Here is a 26,338-nt window from a genome sequence, read left to right as displayed (position 1 = left end):
GAACATACAAAAGAGTTTCTGTACCTTGGATCAAACACTGATCAGAACAGAGAGTGAAGTTAAGAAATCAAAAGACTAGGAATGGAAAGGGCAGCTATGAAAGGACTAGAAAGACCATAAGGAGTAAAAAGCCATTGCATTCCCCATCACCTTGTACAGATGTGAGAGCTGGACAGTGAAGAAAATGGATAAGAAAATCAATTAATTAAGATGTGGTGCTGGAAAAGAGTGCTGAGGATACTGTGGATAGTCAATAAGGCAAACAAATGGGTCCTTGAACAGACCAAGCCTGAAAACTCTCCAGAAGCCAACATGATCAAACTGAGGCTGTCATACTTTGGCCACATCATGAGAAGGCATGATTTGTTGAAAAAGACAATGCTAGGAAAGGTTGAGGGAAGAAGAAAGAGAGAAAGACCTCACACTAGATGGGTAGACTTAATTAGGGAGGTCAAAGGTCTGAATCTACAGGATCCAAGCAGAGCAGTGAAGAACAGGGAGTCTCAACTCAAGGGCAGTTAACAACAAATACAAACCTTTAATATACAAGTGGTTCAGACACCACCTTAACTGAAATCCCATCCTTAGCCCGGGTTGCAATCAGGCTGCATAGAGGCTGCATACACCGGACACAGGAGAATGTAGTTAGATCTGTCACTGACAGTTAAATGAGTGTCTATCCTGTTAGGATTAAGACAGGATACGTCTCAAAGGTGCTACAAGTTCCATTGGCATACAGATATTTCAGACTAACATGGCTATGTCTCTGAACTAAATTTAAAAAGTTCTATGGTGAGATCCCCTACTTTGGTTCAGCCTTTCCTTACCTTAAAGATCCAGATACCCAGCATTCCTGGGCAACAATCTTATTATAGGCTATGTAGCTCATGTAGGGGGAAAATCCAAGCTGGAGGAAGTCAACTTTAAAAGTACAAAAAGAGGACTTTTGAAGGAGCAACAAAATATGTTTTCCAAAGATGAACAGTGACAATATCCTTGCTATTATCTTAAATTCTCTGGCTGAAGACAGTATTTCATCAACAAGTTAATTAAGAATAATTTATAATAATATAATAAATGATTTATTTATAGCCCACCCAATCACTAGGAATCCGGGTGGGTTACAACAGTAAAAATGCATTAGAAATACAATAAAATACTAATTGATCCCTTCCCAAACCACTCCCCAATATTAAATCTACAATTAAACAATCAAAGTTCAAAAACAATAAAATGCTATACAGCATTAGGTTAAAATTAAAAACAATCTGGTGGGCATCGAGACATACATCACACAATTGAGATCACATTCATATACATACAGAAAGGGAGGAAGCTAGAATTTATTAGCTAGGTTGGAAAGGCCTTCCGGAAGAGATCCATTTAATTTAAGTATATTTGATCATTAGTGTTTATATTAGCGAATTAACTGTCAATTTCTGATATTTAAGATTATCAAATTAATGTGCAAACCAAATTCCAAGTCCTGCCACTGCCTTAGAAGAAGTATAATATAGAGTACTGCCATTTTCCAGCAACAAACAACTGGAATAAAAGACTGCTGCATATAGAGTGACCAGATGTCATAACTGCAAAGAAGGATAGGCACCACAAAATGTAGGACATTCAAGAAAGATGCACAGCGTTACAAAATAATAGCTAAAAACAATAATATAAATGTAAATTCATGCTTTTAAGTCATGCTCAAAATGGAGGGCATTTAAAAATTCCTCCTGTACAGAAAGTTGAAATGTAGGATGTGCCCTGAAAAAGGAGGGTGCATAGTCACTGATTAACTGACAGCCTTTCATGATACATGAACTGTTGAGCAGCCTCAAAAGGGATATACAACATGGATGAAGCTTGCTGATAAATGTCAGTTAATCAGTTGTCAGTTAAAGATTTATCAGACAAAGTAAATGTCAGTTCCAGCAATATGCTACATCAGAGGTTAGCTTTATCCATGTTGTGTATCACATTTGAGATTGCTCAACAAACACTTTTGAGCCACCTGTTCAGAGAAAAGAATCCATTCTAGCATTACAGTGGACCCTTGTTATACGCTGGGGTTTGGTTCCAAGATCCCCGGTGTACAACAAAATCTGTGTATGCATAAGTCCCATTAAATATAATGACATAGCAAAATGGTGTCCCTTATAAAAATGGAAAATCAAGGTTTGATATTTGAAAGTTATACTTTTTTGAACATTTTGAAACCGTGTAAGCTTGAATCCGTATATAAAAAATCTGTGTATAAGAAGGGCCGACTGTATTATTATTACTATTATTACCATTTACATCCCACCTTTTCTTCCAAAATCGGGACTAAAAACAAATTCCAATTGAAATATATAGAAGATATGCGTAAAAACATGGAAAGTTGTGTTTAAAATGCAATTATTTATGCATAGAAATAAAGCCATTTAAAATAAATCCATTGGAAGATAAGTCATGAGATCAGTGCACTATTAAAGCCTTTGCTGTCAGTGTTTAAAAATCTGTTGGAAAATAAAAAATGTACTTTACCTTTTTAGTTGTAAGAAAGAATATATAGTGTAATAGCTGTGATATTATAATAGAAAAGTAAAAATAGACCTGAATAATGTTAAATATGGAGTAATAAAGATTAAAATAAGAAGGAGGGAGGGGAACAAGTGAAGAACGCATCCCCAAAGGGAAGGAAATCTGACATGGGTAAAGAGCTGGGAAGATCTCATGTCCCTTCCAAATGGGAGGGAGAACACAAGTTCAGAAGAGGGAGAGGGAGGGGGGGAGGGAGAGGGGGAAACAGCAAGAAAGGAGAATGGAAGAAAAATGAGGGGAAAAGCAATAGATTGAATGGTTGATATGAATATTATGTCATTAAATGTTAATAGATTAGATACCCCGGTGAAAAGATACAGGTTAAATGAGATGCTCAAACAAAAGAAAATTCAGATAGCTATGCTTCAGGAAACACATCATAGAATCATAAAATCATAAAGTTGGAAGAGACCACAAGGGCCATCCAGTCCAACCCCCTGCCATGCAGGAAATCCAAATCAAAGCATATCCCACAGATGGCCATCCAGCCTCTGCTTAAAGACATCCAAAGAAGGAGACTCCACCACACTCCAATGGAGTGTGTTCCACTGTCGAACAGCCCTTACTATCAGAAGGTTCCTCCTAATGTTAAAGTGGAATCTCTTTTCCTGGAGCTTGCATCCATTGTTTCGGATCCTAGTCCCTGGTACAGCAGAAAACAGGCTTGCTCCCTCCTCAATATGTTATCCCTTTAAGTATTTAAACAGGGCTATCATATCAGCTCTTAACCTTCTCTTCTCCAGGCTAAACATTCCCAGTTCCTTAAGTCGTTCCCCATAGGGCATGGTTTCCAGACCCTTCACCATTTTGGTCGCCCTCCTTTGGACACGCTCCAGTTTCTCCACATCCTTTTTGAATTGTGGTGTCCAGATCTGGACACAGTATTCCAGGTGGGGCCTGACCAAAGAAGAATAGAGTGGCACTATTACTTCCCTTGATCTAGACACCATACTTCTATAGATGCAGCCTAACATTGCATTGACTTGCCGTATCGCACTGTTGACTCATGTTCAACTTCTGGTCTACTTGGACTCCCAGATCCCTTTCACATGTAGTCTCGTTCAGCCAGGTGTCCCCCATCCTATATCTATGCATTTCATTTTTCCACCCTACATTTTCCACCTTACATTTCTCCGTGTTGAAATTCTGTGTCAGTTTGACTATTTTCTCCAGCCCTTTTGCCTTCCAAAATACTGTCTCCCTTCCCCACATAACTCAGTTTAAAGCCCTCCTGATCAAATTTTTGAGACTATTGGCAAAAATGTTTCTGCCAACTGGCGTGAGATGTAACCCATCCCTTTCCAGAAGTCCCCCCTCATGGAACCTCAGATCATGATCCCAAAAACCAAATCGTTCTTGGTGGCACCATCTGCAGAGCCAGTGATAAACCTCTCCTATTTTCCTCTCCCTTCCTGGACCATGCCCTTCAACTGGGAGAAAAGCTGAGATGACAACCTGTGCATCCATCTCTTTCAGCTTCCTACCCAGAGCCTCGTAATCCCTTCTGATATTTTGAAGGCTGTGCCTTGCACTATCATTGGTTTCCACATGATATTGTATGGAGAAAAATTAAAAATGAATTGTACAGATGGAATAAATTACATTTATCTTTTCTAGGTAGGATAACCGCTGTTAAAATGAATATATTACCCAAAATTATCTTCCTTTTTCAAATTCTCCCGATTATGATTCCGGAAAAAATCTTGAAGAATTGGCAAAGAGACTTAATGAATTTAATTTGGGACGGGGAAAAACCTAGAGTAAAACTGAAGATCTTACAAGATGCAAAGGAAAGAGGTGGATTAACGGTTCCAAATATCAAATTTTATTATGAGGCTAATTGCCTTCTTTGGGTAAGGAATTGGGTGAATTTACAGGATAAAAGACTATTAGAATTAGAAAGTGAAGGCCTTTAATTTGGAATGCATGCCTTTCTCATATATGACAAAGAAAAGGCGGACCTTGCTATTAATAATCACTGTATTAGGCATGCATTGCTTAGAACATAATATAAAATATGGGAGAAGTGGGATAAAAAACTGTGTATAAAAAAACTGGAAATGGTTACCAATTGAATATTTAAATAAAAGTAACAATGAAGAATTTGGAAAGATATTTTAAAAATTAAAGATCAATAGATTTAAAATAAATCGAGACAACAGGGGCACGAATACAGGAAGAAAAATTAACTATATTAATTGGAAATCAATACTGGATTCAAATAAAAGGGATAATAAAATTATTAGATGAAATAAAATTGAATTTTTTTGATCAAAATGAAGTGCTAGAAGAAATAAATTTTTAAAAATTAGAAGGTGGAAAAGATTAATAGGGAAAAATTTATAAGATTATGTTAACAACCCAATTTAGAATGGTAGAGGGACTGACAATGAGCTGGGGAAAATATTTATTGATTGATACAAACAAAATTAAAATTTGGCTACAAGAAATTGTTAATATTAAAAATACAAATGTAAAAAAAACAACAAATGAAAATGATTGGAAAATGGATGCCACATCAATTAGCATTTATAAATGGTAAATCTCAATCAAAATGTTGGCATGGATTTGGAGCTAAGAGAATTTACATACATATGTGGTGGGAATACCCATTTGTTCAAAAATTTTGGACAGAGATTAAGAAACAGATAAATATAATAATAGGGATAGAGATACAATTAAGCAAAGAAAATTGTTTAATTCTCAATTTAGGGGAATTAAGATTGAAAAATAATCAAAGATATGTAATAAAACAATTTCTAAAAGCTGCCCATGCAGTGATTGATTTTGGATGGAAAAAGAAATCGAACTGAAATAAGTCTTATTTGTGTAAATATATAAAAGAATACATACAGTTGACCCTTCTTATACACAGTTTTTTATGCACGGATTCAAGCATCCACGGTTTGAAAATATTAAAAATAAAGTATAAATTTCAAATATCAAACTTTGATTTTCCATTTTTATAAGGGATACCGTTTTGCTATGTCATTATATTTAGTGGGACTTGAGCGTACAGTGGTGCCTCGGGTTACGAAATTAATTCGTTCCGTGGCACCGTTCGTAACCCGAAAAGCCTTCGTAAGCCTAATTGCCATAGGCGCTAATGGGGAAAAGCCTCGATTCCGTGCGAAAAAGCCGAAAAAAGCACCAAAAGTTTTTTCGTAACCCGAAAAAACATTCGTAACCCGGAACAATGTTTTCCTATGGGATTTTTTCGTATCCCGAAAATTTCGTAACCTGGGTATTTCGTATCCCGAGGTACCACTGTACATGGATTTTGTTATACATGGGGGATCTTGGAACCATACCCCAGTGTATAACAAGGGTCCACTGTATCTGATTTCCTTAGGGAAAGAAGACTTAAATATATTGGAGAAAGCTATAAAGAATCATGGAAAGATAAATGGGAAATTGTGATTAAGAAAGTGGAAGGTAAAATGGGATATGAAGAAGTAAAAAAAATATAATGATATTTTCCACATCTCTGATAAGGATTGTTAACTTGATTGGAATATTTCCCTTGAATGCTGTTTCTGGGACAGGGAGAGGGGAGAAAAGCATTTTATGAAATGTGGATTGTACAATTTAATTATGTATTGTGTAATAAAAAAATAATTTTAAAAAATATTTTTTTTACTTGCTGATGGAAAAACAGCAAGCAGGGGGTTAGCGATGTAGCCTCCCTAATAAGGAGATCATGGAATATAGCAGCAGCCCCTGAGAAGGTCTTCTCCCATGTTCTCACCAAACCTACCTGTGAGAGGTCCAGCAGAATCAACAAGCACAAGGTTCCTCTGTCCAGTTCTAGGCACAGGTCGTCCACCAAACTGACCAGGTCTGAAACCAAATTAAAATGGATCTAAATAATCCCCCAGAACAGAAAAGCCAGTTACCCAAAAATGGAAACTGAGTGATAGTTGTTAAGGGAATGTTGTTCAGTTGTTTAGGGGATGCAGGGGATGTTTTCCCAGCAAAGGGATTACAACAGCTTCTTTCAGGCATATCTTAGACGGTCAACCAGTCCTCTTTTGCTTGTTTAGTTAGCCAGGTGAGCCAATATTCTTATATACATATGGTGCCTCTCATCTCTCCAAAGATCCTGTTCACATCCCCAGGCTGCACAAATTGAAAAGTATCCATCAACACTAGACAAGCAACAGCCAAGGTAACAGCCACTGGACTTCAAAATAAACAGGATCTCCAGACATATAAACAACAATAACCTAATGACAGTTTAAAGTTGAGGGCTTAGAAAAGAGATCCCAAGGAAATAATTTTGTCTTGGGAATGTTGCTGACCCTCTGAAATGAGATGATCTAAATTAAGTTAAGCTAAGGAAACCATGGTATTATCATGGCTTTCAGAAGGATATCCCACTGTGGACTTTGTTGTGTTTGTTAGCTGCCCCTGAACTGACTTCGACTCATGGCAACCCTGTGGATGAGATATCTCCAAGAATCTCAGATCCTGCAAGTGCTTGCCCATAACCTCTCTCATCAAGTCTATCCATCTGCTCTGTGGTCTTCCTCTCTTTCTTCTACCCTATACTTTTCTTAGAATTATTGTTTTTTCTAGTGATCTGTGCCTTCTCATTTTGTGGCCAAAGTATGATAATCTCAACTTGATTATCTTAGGCCTGATAAAGAGTGCCCTAAAAGGACGCTCTGCCGGCACCTCCTTTTCCGCCGGTGGGAAGCCACAGCGGATAAACCACGCAGTTTCCCACTGACAGAAAAAGAACCCGCAAAAAGCCAATAGCGCACTCGTGACATCACAAGTGCGCCACGACATGCGGATGCTAAGTGCCAGTCAGGTCAAAATTGCGGCACCCATCTGTACAGGGCGCTGCCATTTTTATGTACGGAATACCTACTAGGCAACCCTAGCACGTATTCCTTACGTGCTAAAAGGACCATCTGTACTGGGCCTTAGCTTCTAAGAACAGCTATGGTCTGATCTGTTCAAGAACCCATTTGTTTGTCTTTTTGGCTATCCATGGTATCCTAAGTGCTCTTATACAGCACCACATTTCAAATGTGTTGCTTTTCTTTCTGTCTGCTTCCTTCATTGTCCAGTTCTCACATTTGTACATGGTAATTGGGAATACAATGGCCTGGACGATTCTGACTTTAGTGCTCAGTTGTATGTCTTTTCTCTTCAGTATCTTGTCCAGTTCTTTCATAGCTGCCCTTCCCATTCCTAATCTTCTTCTTATTTCTTGACTGCATTCATCTAGGGGTCATTCTAGGTCATTGTTTGATCCTAGATATGGGAACTGTTTTAACTATTTCAGTTTCCTTGTTGTCTACATTAAATTTGTGTATTTCTTCTGTGGTGATTATTTTTGTTTTCTTTATGATCAGCATCAGACCTGCCTTTGTACTTTCATTTTTGACCTTCCTTATTAACTGTTCCAATTCCTTAATGTCTTCAGCTAATATTATGGTGTTTTTGCATATCTTATGTTAATGTTCCTTCTTCCTATCTTAACTCCCCCCTTTTCTGATTCTAATTCTGCTTTTCTTGTGATATTTTCAGCATATAAATTAAACAAGTAGTGTTACCCATGCTGCTCCATATAAATTTTGGTATAAATGATAGCCCTTAATGACCCCTAGATGAACTCTAGTAGCCTGTCCATCATTGCCAGCAAGGCATGAGGCCATGTACACACACCCCTGAGGGGCAACCACATTGTCATTCTAGATAGTCTAGGAAGTCACAAATGGGATTATCATATGGCCAGGAAGAGCAAATGTCGCCTTACCTGAGCCTCCTACCCCCTCCCCAGGTCTGTTGTCCGAGCAGCTTAAGACCACTAAGACAATCAGACAGGGGCATCCAGGTGAAAAGAAAGTAATTAAAACAGAGGCAAGATTTTTGCCCTATAAAAAGCCCTGGCTTTGACTAGCCGGTGCGCCATTCTAAAGGTCTACTTACTCCACGTCAGTCAGACCTCTGCTTTGGTAGCTGGCATTTCTGCTCAAAACCAGGTTGTGGAGCGGACTTATCCCACAATCCCGCATCCCATTTGCTTCCCGGAAGAAGACCACATTCTGGTACGTATCACCATTAGCAAAGCCTGAAATCTCTTCCAAACCTCAACCCTAATTTTCCTGAATCTTGAATGCATGTGTGTGTGTATGCGCAGTGAATGTGTTTCCCTATTTCAATAAATTAGACATCTAGTTATTAAAATCCATCCCAGATCTATTTATTGGAACACCCTGGTCTCTTGGTATAAATATTAGGAGGGCGATTTCGTAGGGTCGTCGTAGCCAGCCCCCTCTTGCAATATTGAGCTAATAACAACAATAATAAAATTCCCCTGAACGGACCCTTGGCTGCAGTAGGGTAATAGGATGCATTCTGATCGATGTTTGATCCAAGTAGATGAACCCTTTTACTATTTCTATTTCTTCATTGTCTAGGATGCATTTATGAATATCTTCCACTATGATTATTTTTGTTTTTACATTCAGCAGTAAGCCTGCCTTTGCACTTTCTTCCTTGAAGTTGCTCTAGTTCTGTGATGTGTTCTGCTAGTAGTATGGTGTCATCTGTATATTTTAGATTATTGTTTTTCCTTCCTCCTGTTTTCACACCTACTACTTCTGTGTCCAAGCCTGCTATTCATACAATATTTTCTGCATATATGTTCTTTCACCGCTGCCCTTCCCATTCCTAATCTTCTGATTTCTTGATTGCAGTCCCCATTCTGATCAATGTTTGACCCAGGAACTGTTTTACTATTTTGATTCCCTCATTGTCTAGGTTGAATCTGTGTAGATCATCCATGGTCATTATTTTTGTTTTCTTTATGTTGAGCAGTAAGGCTGCCTTTGCACATTCTTCTTTAATCTTTCATAGTAGTTGCTCCAGGTCTCCAATATTCTCTGCTAGTAGTATAATGTTGTCTGCATTTCTCAGATTATTGATATTCCTTCCTCCTATCTTCTTCTGTGACCAAGCCTGCTCTTTTTATGATATTTTCTGCATACAAGTTGAACAGATAGGGTGAAAGGATACAGCCTTCCCTGACCCCTTTGCTAATTGGGAATCATTCTGTTTCTTCACATTCTGTTCTTACAAAAGCCTCTTGTTCATCAGGATTATCAGATGTGTTGGCATTCCATAGCCTTTCATGATCTATGCAATCAAATGATTTGCTGTAGTCAATAAAACACATGCTGATTTTCTTTTGGAATTCCTTGGTATACTCCATTAACTATCATAGGTTTGCAATGTAGTCTCTAGTCTAGTGCATTTTCCTTTTCTGAACCCTGTTTCCATGCATGATTGTCTTTCCATGCATGGTTGAACTCTATGTTGCAGAATTTTGAACATGATTTTGCTTGCATGTGAGAGTAGTGCTATGGTTCTATTCGTGATGCAGTTATATGCATCTCCTTTTTTGTGGATGGGGATATATTTCCAATCTGTTGGCCGCCGTTTTGTTATCTGTTGACATATCTTGGTTAGGATTGGAATTGATTCTGTCAGTGTGAATTGTATTACTTCGATTGGGATGCCATCTTTTACTGGTGATTTGTTTTTCCCCATTTCTCTTATTGCAGCTTTTACTTCGCTTTTTAGATTCTGGGTTCATTTTCATATGGCTCTTCATTCCATGCATCCTTTATTTGTTTTATCTCTTCTCCATAGCTCTTCTGTATATTGCTGCCAGCATCTTTTTATTCCTTCTTGCTCTTGGTCTTGTCATAAACCTGTGGTGGCAAATCCTCCACCCACACATGCACCAGATGACACCAAATGCTGGTACGCCACTGGTCTCCATAAACAGGAAACAATTTGAAGGCATACATTAACAACAGCCATGTCCCCCGGAGTTCAGCAGGGTTGACCTTTCAAATGAGTGGTGCCACTTTAACTGCCATGGCTCCATGCTATGGAATTCTGGGAACTGTAGTGTTGTGAGGCATAATGAAGCCATCCACACTGCAGATATAATCCAGTTTGACACCACTTTAACTGCACTGGCTACATGCTATAGGATTCTGGGAATTGTAGTTTTGTTAGGTGTAATGAGGTCATCCACACTGCAGAAATAATCCAGTTTGACACCATTTTAACTGCCATGGATCTATGAAATGGGATTTTGGGATTTATAATTTGTTGTGGCACTAGAGATCCCTGAGAAAGAAGACTAAAAATTGCATTTCCCTTAATTCCAAAGCATTGAGCCATGGCAGTTAAAGAAGTGTCAAACTGCATTAATTGTACAGTGCAGCTGCAGCTAAATTTTTGCGAAGATATGCTTTTATACTTTTTCTCAAGTTTCTCTGTAGTGCAATATAATTGCAGAGGAGCCTTGTAATTTCTTTCTAGGAAGACTAATTTAACTTTCCAGTTGACTTGACTTCCTTCCAGATGCATAAACAGGCAATGACCCAATGCTACAACAAACTATAAATTCTAGGATTCCCTAGCACTGAGCCAGAGCAGTTAAAACCATCTCAAACTGGATTATTTCTGCAGTGTGTTTTGGACCTCACACTTCAGCTGCAGTGATGGTAGCCTCGTTAACCTTTTTACTCTTGGTTATGTTCAGATATATCACCAGATTGGGGCTGTGGTATTTTCTTTTCTTTTAAAAGTGTTGTTGTTGTTGTATGTCTCCAAGTCATATTAATTTTTTCAATATAAAATTGAGAAGGGGGCAGGAATGAAGGGACTCAAAGAGGACCTTTTAGAATAACTGGTGTGGCATTTTTAAGTCTGTGCTTCTGTTAACATCAGTCTATTCCTGAAGTGTCTATTTCTGTCAGTTTCAAAGGTGCAGCTGGATTCCTTCACTCTCACTCTTTTCAATTTTGTCAGACTGAATGGTGATGAATCAATCTTATCCAACATATACTGCCACTTCTCTTCCCCAGCATATGTCTTTTCTGTGTTCTAAGACCCAATCCTCCCTTTGAGTTGTTGATGGACATAAGTCTGAACAAGTTTGATGGTTTATGTATCTAGGAGTCAACTTGCAATCATCTGCTGCCTGCATGTTCCACCTAACTGCTGTCACCCAGATTACAATGTCATTGCACAGCAGCAGGTTGCATGTAAAGCTGAGGTGAAAAGTGTGTGTGTGTGTGTGTGTGTGTGTTCCATTCTAGCCTCCTGTCTCAGATGGATTCCAAAATATCTTCCATTTGGAGCAAGAATAAGCAGCATAGATTTATATTTATATGAGTATTTTTGGCTCAAGGTGACCCAACTTGGTCCTCCCTTTCCCAGGCCTATCCTCCCTTTCAGCCTCTTGTCCAGGAAGGATTCCAAAATGTCCTCCATTTTCAGCCGTGTCAAGAAGCATGGATTTATTGTATATCTATATGGGTGTTCTTAGCTCAGTGTGACGAGACTTGGTCCTCCTCCTTTTCAGGACCTGTCCACCATTTCAATCTCTTGTCCAGGAGGGATTCCAAAAAGTTGCCCATTTTGAGCAGGGCTGTGAAGGATGGAATAATGAGTAGATTTTTTTACTTTTCTTTTTGTTTTGAGCTTTTATTTGGTCAGATCCTCCATTTTTTTTCCTTGCGTGTTTCCCCCCTCCCCAGAAATCCCCCTCCCCTGAAGTCCCCCCTCCCTCAGCATCAGATGATACCTGGTGTGGGAACGCCACTGAATTTGGGCATTCTGTCTCTAAAATGTTCACCATCACCGTCATATAGCATGCTGGTCCTTAGAATCATAGAATCATAGAATCATAGAGTTGGAAGAGACCACAAGGGCCATCCAGTCCAACCCCTGCTATGCAGGAAATCTCAATCAAAGCATACCTAACAGATGGCCATCCAGCCTCTGCTTAAAGACCACCAAAGAAGGAGACTACACTACACTCCGAGGGAGTGTGTTCCACTGTCGAACAGCCCTTACTGTCAGGAAGTTCTTCCTAATGTTGAGGTGGAATCTCTTTTCCTGTAGCTTGCATCCATTGCTCCAGGTCCTAGTCTCTGGACCAGCAGAAAACAAGCTTGCTCCCTCCTCAATATGACCCTTCAAATATTTAAACAAGGCTATCATATCACCTCTTAACCTTCTCTTCTCCAGGCTAAACATCCCCAGCTCCCTAAGGCGTTCCTCATAGGGCATGGCTTCGAGACCCTTCACCATTTTAGTCGCCCTCCTTTGGACACACTCCAGTTTCTCAATGTCCTTTTTGAATTGTGGTGCCCAGAACTGGACACAATATTCCAGGTGGGGCCGGACGAGAGCAGAATAGAGTGGCACTATTACTTTTTGATCTAGACACTATACCTCTATTAATGCAGCCTAAAATTGCATTGGCCTTGTGTAGTAAAGCAGGGGCAGCTGAGGGAGTTGGGAGGGGTGAAGAGGGTCAGGTGGCAAAGGAGAAGGAGGAGGTGTCGGGGGGGAGCCAGAAGAAGAGGTGCGGCCCCAGGGTGTTATATGTAGTAAGGAGGAGAGGCGTGTGGGAGGAAGGGACAGCCCAGGTAACCTGCAGCCCTCGACGAGAGGCTATACCTGTTTCCCTTCAAGGGAGACATGGGGTGTGACGACTGGGGCTGCATGAGGAGATCCAACTAAAAGACCCCAGACTGGAAGGAGACTTTGTTTACCCTGGGGAAGGAGACTGGAGGCGCCAGGAAAGAGGTAGTTTGGAAGGCGAGTGGTGGGACCCGAAGGGCGAGTGTTGGGAACAAGGCCCAAACCCGAAGGAAATAGAGAAGGCCGAGAGGGAGCCGCTGGAGAAGTACCGAAGGGAATGCCGAAGGTCGGCAAGCAAGCCACAAGGATCCAGCTGAAGGGGCAGAGGGGCTGTGAGTGGAGACTCCCCAGGGGCCAGACCAGATATGATTGAAAGTTTATGTTTGCGAGAAGAGGTTGGGACTAAGTTGCAAGTTGTGTTGACTGGGCATTATTAAAATTTCTGTTGCAAGCACCCTCGCCTGTGCAAGTTTGTTACTCACGAGGAGTCAGTTTCCTAAGCTAGAGACCCAGGATGCAGTCGGCCACGCCTGCCCCGCCCACACCTTGTTAGCTGCCGTATCGCACTGTTGACTCATGTTCAACTTGTGGTCTACTTGGACTCCTAGATCCCTTTCACATGTTGTCTCCCTAAGCCAGGTGTCCCCATATCTGTTTATTTAATTTTTCCGCCCTAAGTGCTGTACCTTACATTTCTCTTTGTTGAAGTTCATTTTGTTAGCTGTGGCCCAGCTTTCTAGTCTATTCAGGTCAACCAATTACAAATCCATGTAACAGTTGCCTTGTCTAGCCCACATTTTACAAGATTGTTTGCAAGAATGTTATAGGGAACTTTGTCAAAGGCCTTACTGAAATCAAGATATACCATAACCACAGCATTCCCTTCATCTACTAAGCTGATAATTTTATCAAAGAACGAGATAAGATTTGTCTGGCATGACTTCGTTCTCTGAAACCCGTGTTGACTTATTGTGATTATGGCATTGCCTTCTAGATGTTCACAGACTCTCTGTTTAATGACCTGCTTAGTTTGAACTTCTTTTTAATTTCCCAGACCTCTCATTCTTCCTTTTTTGTTATTGTCTTCTTTATATTGATTGCTGTAGTAGTTGACTTTGGGTTTTTTTGCACTAGCCGTTGTAGTGCTGTATTCATGGTTTTGAATTTGTTCCTGTCACCCTTTTGTTGTGCTTTTCTTGTTCTTTTACTGCTTGAAGTATTTTATCTGACATCCAATGATTCTTCTATTTCTTTTTGGCCTCTGAAAGTGCATATTTGCGTTCTTCCTTTATTATGCTCGTAGATTTTGACCATAGTTCTTCTGGTTCATAGTTGTGTATGCTTAATGGCACAAAATCTGTTTCTTGTTTTCTCAGTAAATTCTGTTGGGATGATGTTCAAATCGTATTTTGGTATGATAACTTGTTCTGACGACTTCTTCAGAAGACACATTCTCAAACCCAAAAGAAAAATGAAATAATGTCTTCAAAAAAGGCAGAACAATACAAGGAAGTGTTAGATAAATAGTTACATGGAGAGAGATTCTGTTGCTCTCCATCTTGTTCTATATATTGCCACACCCTCACTACTAAAGCCAATGACCATGTGAGTACTGCTGAACCTCTCCCATAACACTCACTATCAAATTACACTTGCTAACTTCAGACTCCACTTTCTCCACTCCTTAATATTTCAAGCACTGTCCACCCCTTCCCTTGTCAGGATTTAGGTATCCTGGAAAATGTACAGATGTGGGACAAAGGTAACAGGGTTACTATGGGTCATAGGAAGCCATGATGATAAAGCATTTAGACCCAGATTAGGCAATGGCAGGACATAAAATCAATAAGTGGCAGAAAGTGCAAAGTCATGCCACATGGGGAACTTGTATAGATATAGCATACTGGGAAAAGGCTTGACTAAATGCCTGGAGATGGCAAATATATATAAGGGAGGAGCTCCAGTACCCAGTGTGGATGCCGCATGTTGTGTTGTATAGGCATGAGATTCTGTCTGTGTGAGTACTGATTTGTAAACAGTTCAGGCAGATTGTGACGGGGGTTGGGGGGGCTGCAGGGGAATTAGGATGCATAAAAGCAGGAATGAATGACTGAGGGGTATTTCAATGAAAGTCAGATAAGAAATCTGACTGTGAATCAATGAGAGACAGAAATATTTTGACAGAAAAGGAAGTTCGCTGAACTCTACAGGAGACTGTAATAAGCCTGCAATTGTATGTTAATGTAACTACCCTAAATTCGAAGTAACCTACATAAGATACTTTATCATTATTATTATTATCATTTATTTATAGAGCACTGTAGAGTTTGCACAGCGCTTGACAGAATAAGAGTCAAATAAAATAAGGAAAAAAAAGAATAAAAACCTGCCATGCGGCTTACAATCTAAAACAACAATATTACATGATTAAAATATCTCTAAAATAAAACTAATTAGTATATAATAAAGACAAAGTAAGCAGCAGATTAACAACCAGTACTTTGGAATGCCTCCCTAAACAAGAGTGTCTTCAATTCGGCCTTAAAATTAGCCAAAGAAGTAACAGTTCTTAATTGTGTGGAGAGGAGATTCCAGGCATGAGGAGGAGCACAGGCACAGGAGAAGAGGTGGATTCAAGCAGGGGAGGAGACCACCCTTGGTTGGGTCAGGAGACCAGTGTCAACACGCAATTTCTTACGTCAGTGTTTTCCAACATGCAATTTCTTGTATCACTGTATCAGCATCATATTTATAGGCTTTTTATTTTTTTAAATGTTCCTTATCATTTGTGAAGATTGAGAATAACAACAGCTTTCACAAAAAAATCACTTTGTCCTATCATTGACATAAAATCACCTCCATCAAACATTGCTTGCCTTTTTACCTCAAACCCACATATGATGTAGAGTTTGTTGTTGTTGTCTCCTTTCAAATAATTTCCAATATATGGCAATCCTACGGTGAACCTATCGTGGATTTTTCTTGGCAAGATTTATTCAAGAGACTAGGAAGGGCAGCTATGAAAGATCTACACAAGATCCTCAAGTGCAAATATATAACACTGAATACTAAAGTTAGGGTCATTCATAGCATTGTATTCTATTTGTGAGAGCTGGACAGTAAAGAAAGCAGATAAAAAGAAAATAAACTCATTTGAGATATGGTGCTGGAGAAGAGTGCTGAGGATTCCATGGACAAACAAAAATACAAACAAATGCATCCTAAAACAGATAAAGCCAGACCGCTACCTGGAAGCTAGGATTACTAAATTGAGGTTGTCATACTTTGGGCACACCAGGGACATTGTCAGGAAAGAAAACAAAAAGACACTATCTGCATCCAAAAAAGAAAGAGAAGCCTAAATGGATGAAAGATTAAACATTTCAAGCACTTAAGGACAAATGAAAAGCATAAGTGAAAGGTAACAGAAATAGGGCCAAACCCCTGAATTGTTCAGCAAGCTGTACACAATGACAAAGAGAACTACTATAATAATCAATGGTGAGAAATAAAAGATGACAGCAAAAAAGAAAGAACAAGGGATCTTTTTCAAGATCTGAGAATTCAAAGAGAATTTTAAACCACAAGTAGAGTATAGAAAAAAGATGAAAGGATGGCAGATTCATTCTAGGAAAAACCATTCGAAGATGAGCCTACAGTTTTAGAAAGTGAAGTGGAAGCTGCACTTGGAAGAAATAAATCACCATAAACAGATGGCATACCAACTTCAGGCTACAAAGAGGCTACTTTCAGGCTACTATTCTAGTATTAACTTGAATCTAGATTCAGGAAACGAAGAGGCACTGGGATCATACTGCAAACAAATGTTGGATAATGGAGCACACCAAAGAGTTTCAAAAGAAAATCAGCCTGTACTTTATAGATTATTGCAGAGCTTTGATTGTGTAGTTCATGGGGAAGTATGCATTGTTCTTAAATAAATGCATTTGCCACATTTAATTGTCCTGATGTGTAACCTGTATTTAAGACAACTGGCAATAGAATCAGGAAAGGTTGCATTTTATCACCCTTTGTTTAACTTTATACTGTTAAACAGTATACCCTACAATAAAAACAGTATTGGACTCAGAGGAAGTAAACATGAAAGTTGGAGAAAGGAACGTCAACAGTATAATAATAAATGAAAATTGTATTTCTATCCCGCTTTTTGCCAGGCAATCAAAGCGGCTTACCACAGGTTAAAATACAGCCATATATACATAATGTCTCCCTTAAAACTATTAAAACCAACTAAGCTAAATAAAAATAATCATGGGCAGAGTTCACTGGACGGGAAGTCTTATTTGTATGATATGCAGGTGACATATAACTAGCAAAAAATAGCAAAAACTTGGAACAATTATTGAAGAAAGTCAAAGGAAAAAGTGCAAAGTCAGTTTGCAGTTGAACACATAGCCCAATGAAGACCTTGAAACAGTTCAACATTTTCCATACCTTGGCTCAGTCATTAAATACAATGGAGACTGCAGTCAAGAAATCAGAGGAATATAGGACTTGGAATGGCACTATTAAGGAACTAGATAAAATCCTGAAGTGTAAAGATGTATAATTAAATACTTAATTTAGGATTGCCTATGCCACATAACCATGTATGGTTATGAAAGCAGGGATTGCCTATGCCACATAACCATGTATGGTTATGTACAGGGAAAAATGATATGACAAAAATAAACTCATTTCAAATGTGGTGCTGGAGATGAATTCTACAGATACTGCAGACTGCTAAAAAGATAAACAAATTGACATATTTTGGATATATCATAAGAAGATATGACTCACTAGAAAAGGCAGTAGTACTTGGTAAGATAGAAAGTACAGGAAAACAGAAAGATTGCATTACAGCTGGATACACTGCATCAAGGGCCCTAACTCTGCAAGACCTGAACTGGGCTGTAGATAATAGAATGACTTGGTGGTCTCTCATTCATTGGGTCTCCATAATTCAAAGTGAACTTGACAGCAGTTAACAACAAACTGTTAATTTTATAAAGGTAAATCCACTTTCATAGATTCATATCTTTCCATTTCCATAGCACAGGGATGATGCTCTTATAAGATGCACCGTTTGGGTCAGATGTAATGCTTCAAAATATGCAAATAAATGAGGTGCAACTAACCAAACCTTTTTTTATTCAGCTGAATTGGATTGGACTTAAAAATAGTATTTTTTTCCTTTGCAGAGACAGAACTACTATAAGCCAACCTAATGTATATGTCGAGGGTTGGTTCTGGGACCCAAATTATGGATTTTGATATGACCTGTGGCTAAGTCTTTTTTCCCTTTTAAAAAAATAAAAAGCCGCTCTGATAGCCTTTAGGGCTGAAGGGCGGAGTATAAATACCATGAATAAATAAATAAATCATAAATCATAAGTCAAGGGTAAAACTTAGGGGCATGTAACAAAGGATGTAAAAGATGAAGCAAAGGAAAGCAGTGTCAAAGAAATCACAGAACTTTAGCAGGCATAACTGACTGTGCTCACTCTAAACGCTGGATGAACAAGGAGGGAACTGCGATAAATCTATATGATATGCTAGGGAGGCAACCAGACACAGGCAGGGCTAAGAAAATACACACTTGTCAAAAAGGATGAGAAGGCAAAGCAAAGGAAATGGTAACAATGTTGGCAGTGATTAAAGCCTTTAAATCTATTGTGATAACTTTACCGGGGGGGGGGGACCTAGAAACCAAGAAAACTAATAAACATGCACATCCTTCAAAGCCCAATTCCTATTGGCACTCCTTTGAGAGGAAGCGCCAAAGAGCTGCCACCATTCAGATATTTTAAAAAGGTTCAAAGCAGCACTACAGCAAAGAGTAGAGGGGATTGGTACTTCTCTTAGGTGCTCCTGGGACAGTCTAAGCTCTCACCTTTTGCCACTCAACTCAGAGAAGGGGATAGTTACTTATTTGGTAAGGGGTAAACTGCATTACTTACATTGACTCATGAAGAAGTTGACCCAGATTTTGGGAGTCAATTTTTGACTAAAATTTCTAGACTTATACATGAGTATATAGAGATAATTTTTTTTCTGTTTAATAAATCATTAATCTTTGAAGATTTTTGTTTTAGAAATTGATCATTGCCCTGTCTCTTGGTTTTTGAGGAAAGTCATTCTGAGAGTCTTTTGGTGCCCTCCTGGAACCCCATGGGATTTGGGGAACCTTCTTCATGGCTTGTAAATATCCTAACTCTACCCTTTGCATTCCCTTTGTGTTGTATCTACACAACAGATCATTTTGAGTGAGATTAGGCAGCTTGAGTTATTCATTATACTTATATCACATCTTCTTTCTTTGGAATTCATGTTTGCATAATTGCTTATCCTTCTCTCCAGTTTATCCGTACAACAGCCATATGAAACAAGTCAAACTGGTTCTTCAAAAGGGATCTGGACTACTTCGATCATCAACATGACATAGTTGGCATTTCACAACTCTCAATAATAAAGTAATATGGAGAGATAAAGCATGTACAAACATACAATGGCTAATGGAGCGAGCCAAGGAATTCTAGAAGAAAATCAGCATTTGCTTCATAGCAAAGCCTTTGATTACACAAATCATAAAAGCTATGACACTCTTAAGGACATGGGTGTGCCAACACATCTGATAGTCCTAATGAAAAATCTGTACTGAGGATAAGAATCTATGGTCAGAACATCATATGCAGAAACAGAATTATTTCCAGTTGGCAAAGGGATCAGGCAAGGAGACCAGGGTTCAAATCTTGTTTTGACCATGTAAACCCACTGGATGACCTTGAGCAAGTCACACTCTCTCAGTCTCCAATGAAGGCAATGGCAACCCCCCTCTGAAAAAACTTGCCAAGAAAACCCTATGATAGATTCACGTTAGGATCCCCATAAGCCAGACTTGAAGGCACACAAAAATAACCATCAGGCAAGGTTGCATTCTATCACCCTAACTGTTCAATTTGTACACAAAAAATATACAAAGAGCAGAATTAGACTCAGAAGAAGGAGGAGTTAAGATAGGAGGAACATCAACAATCTAAGATACTACTAATAGAAAACATCATGGAGTTGTGGAAGAATTACTAAGAAAAGTTAAAGAAAAAAGTGCAAAGGCAGGATTACTGCTGAACATAAAGAAAACAAAAATAGTGATCACAGAGGAGCTACATTAATTCAAAATAATGAGGAAATTGAAATAGTTAAAAGATTTCCCAATCCTTGGATTAACCACTGACCAGAATGGAGGCTACAGTCAATAAATAACAAGACTAGTGATGGGAAAGAACTAGATAAGATCCTAAAGTATAAAGATAGACAATTGAGCACTAAAATTAGAATCATCCAAGCCCTTATATTCTCCATCACCATGTAAGAGACGGACAGTAAAGAAAGGTGGCAGAAATAATATAAACTCATTTAAGATGTGGTGCTGCAGAAGAGTGCTGAAGACACCATGGGCAGCCAAAAAGACAAACAAATGAGTCCTTGAACAAATTAAACCTGAACTCTCCCTGGAAGCCAAGATGACAAAACTGAGACTGTAATACTTTGGCCACATCATGAGAGGTCATGACTTACTAGAAAAGACAATAATGCTAGGGAAAGTAAAAGTAGAAAGAGAGGAAGACTGCAAGCCAATGTGGATAGATTCGATCAGGGACATCACAGGCCTGAATCTACATGACCTAAGCAGAGCAGTGAAGGATAGGGGATATTAGAGATGTCTCAACCACAGGGTCTCCATTAGTCAGGGCTGGCCCAAAGACAGTTAACTGCAAAGTAAGGTAATAACAAAAAATAAATGTCACTGATTTTTCAATACTTAAAACATTATTTTCAAAATGTTTAATAGATGGTACTACTCACCCTGGAAATCAGATAAATTTAACAAGAATAAATGTTGGAAGTGTCAAAAAGAAATAGGTACTCTATATCACATGTGGTGGACTTGTCCAAAAATAAAAAAGTTCTGGGCAATAATACATATGATAATACAAAAAATGTTCAAATTACATTTTCCATTTAGCCCAGAACTTTATTTACTCAATATAACTTTGGCACAGTACAGACCAGCAGGGAAATGGCAGCGCTTTGTACTGTGCAGCTGCACCGCAACACCCAAGCCTGCTCAGTAAAAAAGAAGCTGCCTAGAGCGGCTACTTTTTTGCAGCATCATAGGGGATGCATTGCAGCCCTTACAACACTGCTTCTTGTCAGAGACGTGTGGGCGCTCAGATGCCCACACGTCATCCAAATTCACAATAACCAACCAACAAACAAAAAATATCAATACAGAAGATTAGCAGGAGATTTGTATAAAGATACATACTAGTTATGATGAAAGCAAAAGAGAGATATGCCATATATTAACATTGTAGCCAGTATACATAGGTGTTACAAACAGTAGATGTAAATGAAGTCAAGTAATATGAATAATATTACCAAAAATATTTTAATTTGATTTAATTCAGGAATTAACACTAATTTAGTAAATTGGAAATCATAGAATCATAGAGTTGGAAGAAACCACAAGGGCCATCCAGTCCAACCCGCTGTCATGCAGGAACTCTCACTCAAAGTATCCCCAACAGATGGCCATTCAGCCTCTAGTTTTTTGTGAGTTTTTTGGGCTATGTGGCCACGTTCTAGAAGATTTTCTTCCTGACATTTCGCCAGCATCTGTGGCTGGCATCTTGATTCTCTGGAAGAAAATCTTCTAGAACATGGCCACATAGCCCGAAAAACCCACAAAAAACTATGGATGCCGGCCATGAAAGCCTTCGACTTCACATTCAGCCTCTGTTTAAAGAGCTCTAAGGAAGGAGACTCCACTACACTCCGAGGGAGTGTGTTCCACTGTCGAACAGCCCTTACTATCAGGAAGTTCCTCCTAATGTTGAGGTGGAATCTCTTTTCTGGGGCTTGCATCCATTGTTCCAGGTCCTGTTCTCTGGAGCAGCAGAAAACAAGCTTGCTCCCTCCTCAATAAGACATCCCTTCAAATATTGAAACAGAGCTATCATATCACCTCTTAACAGTCTCTTCTCCATGCTAAACATACCCAGCTCCCTAAGGCATTCCTCATAGGCCATGGTTTCCAGACCACCACTTTAGTCAGCCTCCTTTGGACACGCTCCAGTTTCTCAACACCTTAAGAACAAGGGAAAACAGTAAGAAGAAAAATAAAAGGGTGTAAAAATATCTATATTGTGATAAATACGACAATTATATTTGTAATCCTCGCTGTTAAATTGCTGTATTTTTTAAAGTTTAATGAGCAATGAATTTATACATTATAAGAGATGAAATGTGTTAACATTAACAACACCATATAGGAGGCTGAAGAATAAAGCAGTCAGAGAGAAGAAAAGAAGATAAGCAAAGCAAAAGACAATTCTCATATATTCATAAGGCAACAAAATATTGTGATAGAAGGAAACTTTGTGATTACGTTGATTTGATGAAAATTTAAATTAAAATATTTTTAAAATAAAAATAAACTAGCACTGATTTTGAATTATGGTGATTTGGCTTTTCCCAAATTGTAGCAGTTCCGTTCAGTTCATCTTTACTACAGTCATAGACCAGTACAGGTAAAAAGGGGATACAGAATTTTAAAAGGTAAAAACACGGTAAAAACACAGGTTAAGAACAATATTTAAAATATCATTTTAAAATCCAGTGTGGCAGGGCAAGATTGGTACTAACCTACTGTGGAGGTATTAATCCGGAAGAACCATCTGAATCTATGTTACCATTAACCCAGACAGAGGAGTGGCAGGGATTGTTAAAAGAATCCATGGTAAATCCTGACAGAAGGGAAACATATCAGTCTCCTCCAGATTCCAATGCTCAGTGTCAAAACACTAAGGAAATTCTTCAAGATGTAACAGACAGAAAGCCACGGGATGACCTTATCAACTCAGTAAGAAATGGTCACCAAATAGTGGTTCAGGCAGAAGTTCACCCACTAAAGGAAGCCATGTCTAAAGACCTATGTTCTCTGAGCATGGTTCAACGGATATCATCTTGTTATGAATGACATTATAACTGAACTGGAAAGCAACTGTTGAATTGGGGCAGATAATAGATGTAGTGGCAACAACCCTATATAACCAAACGAGGAATTAGGAATAAATTATCCATCTCATTTTTGCAAGCAGCTAGAGAAATTTGACAAGTTAACACTGCCTAAAAGTTTACAGCAGCCCCCAATACCTAATCTAGCCACCACCTTAAATTCTCACTTTGAGTTGCTCTGATGGAATGTGGCTGGTCTCGCAAATAAGCTGCACGACAAAAACATAATTAACTTTCTAATGAAATATACAGCCATAGGTTTGCAAGAGATTGGATCTGCTGTAATCAAACTGATGTTAGCCTTGCAGGCTATAAACATTGGCTGAAACCAGCTTGTAAATTGACAAAATTTGGTCGGCCAAGTGGAGGACTAATCACTTACTTAGCTGACAAATATAATTTCAAATGTATAGACGTAACTGTAGCCAACCCTAATTTTCAATGTATTAACATAAGGAATTCAAATATTAAAAACAGCATCTATTTGATAAATATTTACAGTCCTCCTAAGAGTTCAAATTACAATTCTGGCCATCTATGGGGGGGACCTGGAGTCTTTTACTGAACATCCTGAATCTATAAATCATGGTGCTTCCATAAACTTGATGGGGGATTTAAATGCCCGTATTGGCCCAAATGAGGAGCTTTTAATGAATTCTCAATTATCACCCTTAAATGTTGGTAGAAAATCAAAGGATGGTACAATTAATGAACAAAGTAAAGCCTTTTATAGTTTAATTTAATTTTACTTAATTTGTACATACTTAACGGCAATCACCCTGATGACAGACCAGCCAATACAACTCAATTTACTGGTTGGGGAGGAAGTGTTATAGACTATGCAGTGGTTTCTCTTGGTCTGATTTCTTTTGTTCTTAGATTTAAAGTAATTTGCTACCCAGAGAGCAGCCATTTTCCAATTTTTTTTTTGTCATTCTCTGCAATAACGGATTCATATCTAACACGGAAAGAAGGAACTAAACTCATTCCTAATTATAACCCCCCTAAAAGAATTAGATGTACAACTCAAACAGAACTTCAACTGTTGGGGATACTTTATGATGAGGAATGCCTTTATCTACATAGCAACTTCATTCATTTGCCAGATTGCAAAGTTTAATTACACAATTTTCTGAAATACTTCAGGTATTAGATCCATTGTTCTCTAAGAAACTAAATTTAGTCTTACAGAATTCCATTTTTTCCAGGTGGTATGATAAGGAATGCAGGCAGATGAAATCCAAATTACAAGCAGCAGCAAGAATAGCTTGCAAGACACAAGCCCCTAGATTACAATTATTTTAAAGTACGAAACAATTACAAGAAGCTAGTAGAATACAAAAAACAAATCTATATCAGTTTGCAATGGCAGCAGCTCGAAGCAAAGATCCTCAGCGATTCTGGAAACTCATCAATAAATCAAGTTCAAATAGGCAGTCTTTATTTGAACCCAAAATCACCTCACATGTCTGGGAGTCCCATTTTTATAATTTATTCAATGATATCCCTATAAATAATTCTTCTGAGGCTTCTGTAAATAATTCAAAGGGTAATAGTTATACCTTTGAGGGGAAAGACTTACCAGCTTGGGATCCCGTTTCTTCTAAGGAAATATGTGAAATAATTGCAACTCTAAAGAATGGAAAGGCCCCAGGTGAAGACTGAATTGTAGGTGAGGTCTACAAGACAGCACCAAATTGGTGGGCTTCTATTCTCTCAGCTCTATTCACAGAAATCAATAATAGTGGATACTCTCCTCCCCAATGGTATATCAGTATTGTTGTCCCTATATTCAAAAAAGATGACCCAAACTACCCAGCCAATTTTTGTCCCATCAGTCTGTTGGACATTTCTTTCAAAATATATACCAAATATCTATAAAAAAACTTAACGATTGGATTGAATCAGATGAGATAATAGCAGAAGAACAGGCGGGTTTTCGAGGCAATTGCTCAACAATAGATCACTGTTTTGTATTATGCCACTTCCTACACAAATATGTCAGATTAACATTTATACGTTGCATTTATTGATTTTTCAGCAGCCTTCAACTCTATCAGTAGAGAACACCTTTGGGAAAAACTAAATAAAACATCCATAGATAAAAGATTGCTGATGATGATACAAGCCCTCCATTCAGATACTAAAATTCAAGTCAGATTGGATTCTGCTGGCTCGCTATCAAACCCAATATCAACTACTCGAGGTGTCCGTCAAGGCTGCCTGTTAGCACCAGCATTGTTAAATATCTATGTTAATTCATTAATAATTGATTTAAGGGATAATGACAACTATGTACTCCCTAAATTGGGACCCAGGAAAATATCAGTTCTCATGTATGGGGATGATACTATTTTATTGTCACAATCACAACAAGGTTTAAGAAGATTATTAAAAGCTATCAGTCAACTAGCAACACAAGACAAGCTGAAAATTAATCATAAAAAGACAAAAATACTAGTCTTTGCCAATAAGTATAAAAAACATACATGGCGAATTCACAGGCAATCTATAGAACAAGTGAAGTCCTTCAAATATTTAGGACTAAATTTTTCCTCAACTGGATCTTGGAGTTGTCATTTTGAAAATACAAAAGCAATTGCTATTTAATGGCTGGAGCAGATATGATAAACAGTTTCCTCCAGCCATTAAAATTTATGAGGCTAAAGTTACAGCTCAGCTGCATTATGGGGCTGAAATATGGGGGCCTAAGATAACTTGGAAACAATCCAAAATAATTACGTACGAGCAATTTTAGGTCTGCCCAATGGAACTGAGACCTCTATCCTTCGGTTGGAAGGTGGACTCCGTACTGCAAAGGCTATAACTCAGGTTCAAGCCATTAAATACTCCCTGAAACTTACTAAAGAGATAGGAACAGTTCTTGTATTGATTGCTTTCAAAGAAATGTTGAAATTTGAAAACAAAACACTCTTGGAATCAAGAAATTTTACAACTTATTGATTCGCATGGGCTCTCAAAGGACTCGTAGTGCTCTTTAAATTATGATAGAGCTGTAAAATATATAATAATAATAATAATAAATTTTATTTCTATCCCGCCCTTCCATAAATATGATCAAGGCGGCTTACAAAATTTAAAACATTACAATACAAGATAAAAATTGATCTTAATTGATAATTGATATTAATTAATAAATGTTGTCTTCCAGGCGAGGCCTGTTGTTGCTGGCCTGCCTCTCTCCCCC

At 38.4% G+C, this 26,338-nt stretch overlaps 1 protein-coding gene across 21 annotated transcripts in view; it reads right to left on the bottom strand.

Moving 5' to 3' along the window:
- Positions 1-26,338, bottom strand: part of NTF3 (neurotrophin 3) — a 106,590-nt gene that overhangs the window by 60,929 nt on the left and 19,323 nt on the right. For 5 of the 21 annotated variants that reach the window (XR_006104134.1, XR_006104133.1, XM_042469201.1 and 2 more), the window contains exon 2: positions 6,341-6,423. The exons of 14 other annotated variants lie outside the window; for them this stretch is intronic. The gene's annotated coding sequence lies outside the window, so the exon portion shown is untranslated. Of the gene's footprint in view, positions 1-6,340; positions 6,424-22,111; positions 22,201-26,338 lie in introns of those variants that run through there. 2 more of the 21 variants (XM_042469207.1, XR_006104136.1) reach the window with 2 other exon arrangements.

This window comes from Sceloporus undulatus, chromosome 5 (genome assembly GCF_019175285.1).
Source record: "Sceloporus undulatus isolate JIND9_A2432 ecotype Alabama chromosome 5, SceUnd_v1.1, whole genome shotgun sequence".
Lineage (NCBI taxonomy): Eukaryota > Metazoa > Chordata > Lepidosauria > Squamata > Phrynosomatidae > Sceloporus > Sceloporus undulatus.
This window is presented reverse-complemented; position numbering and strand designations above follow the sequence as displayed.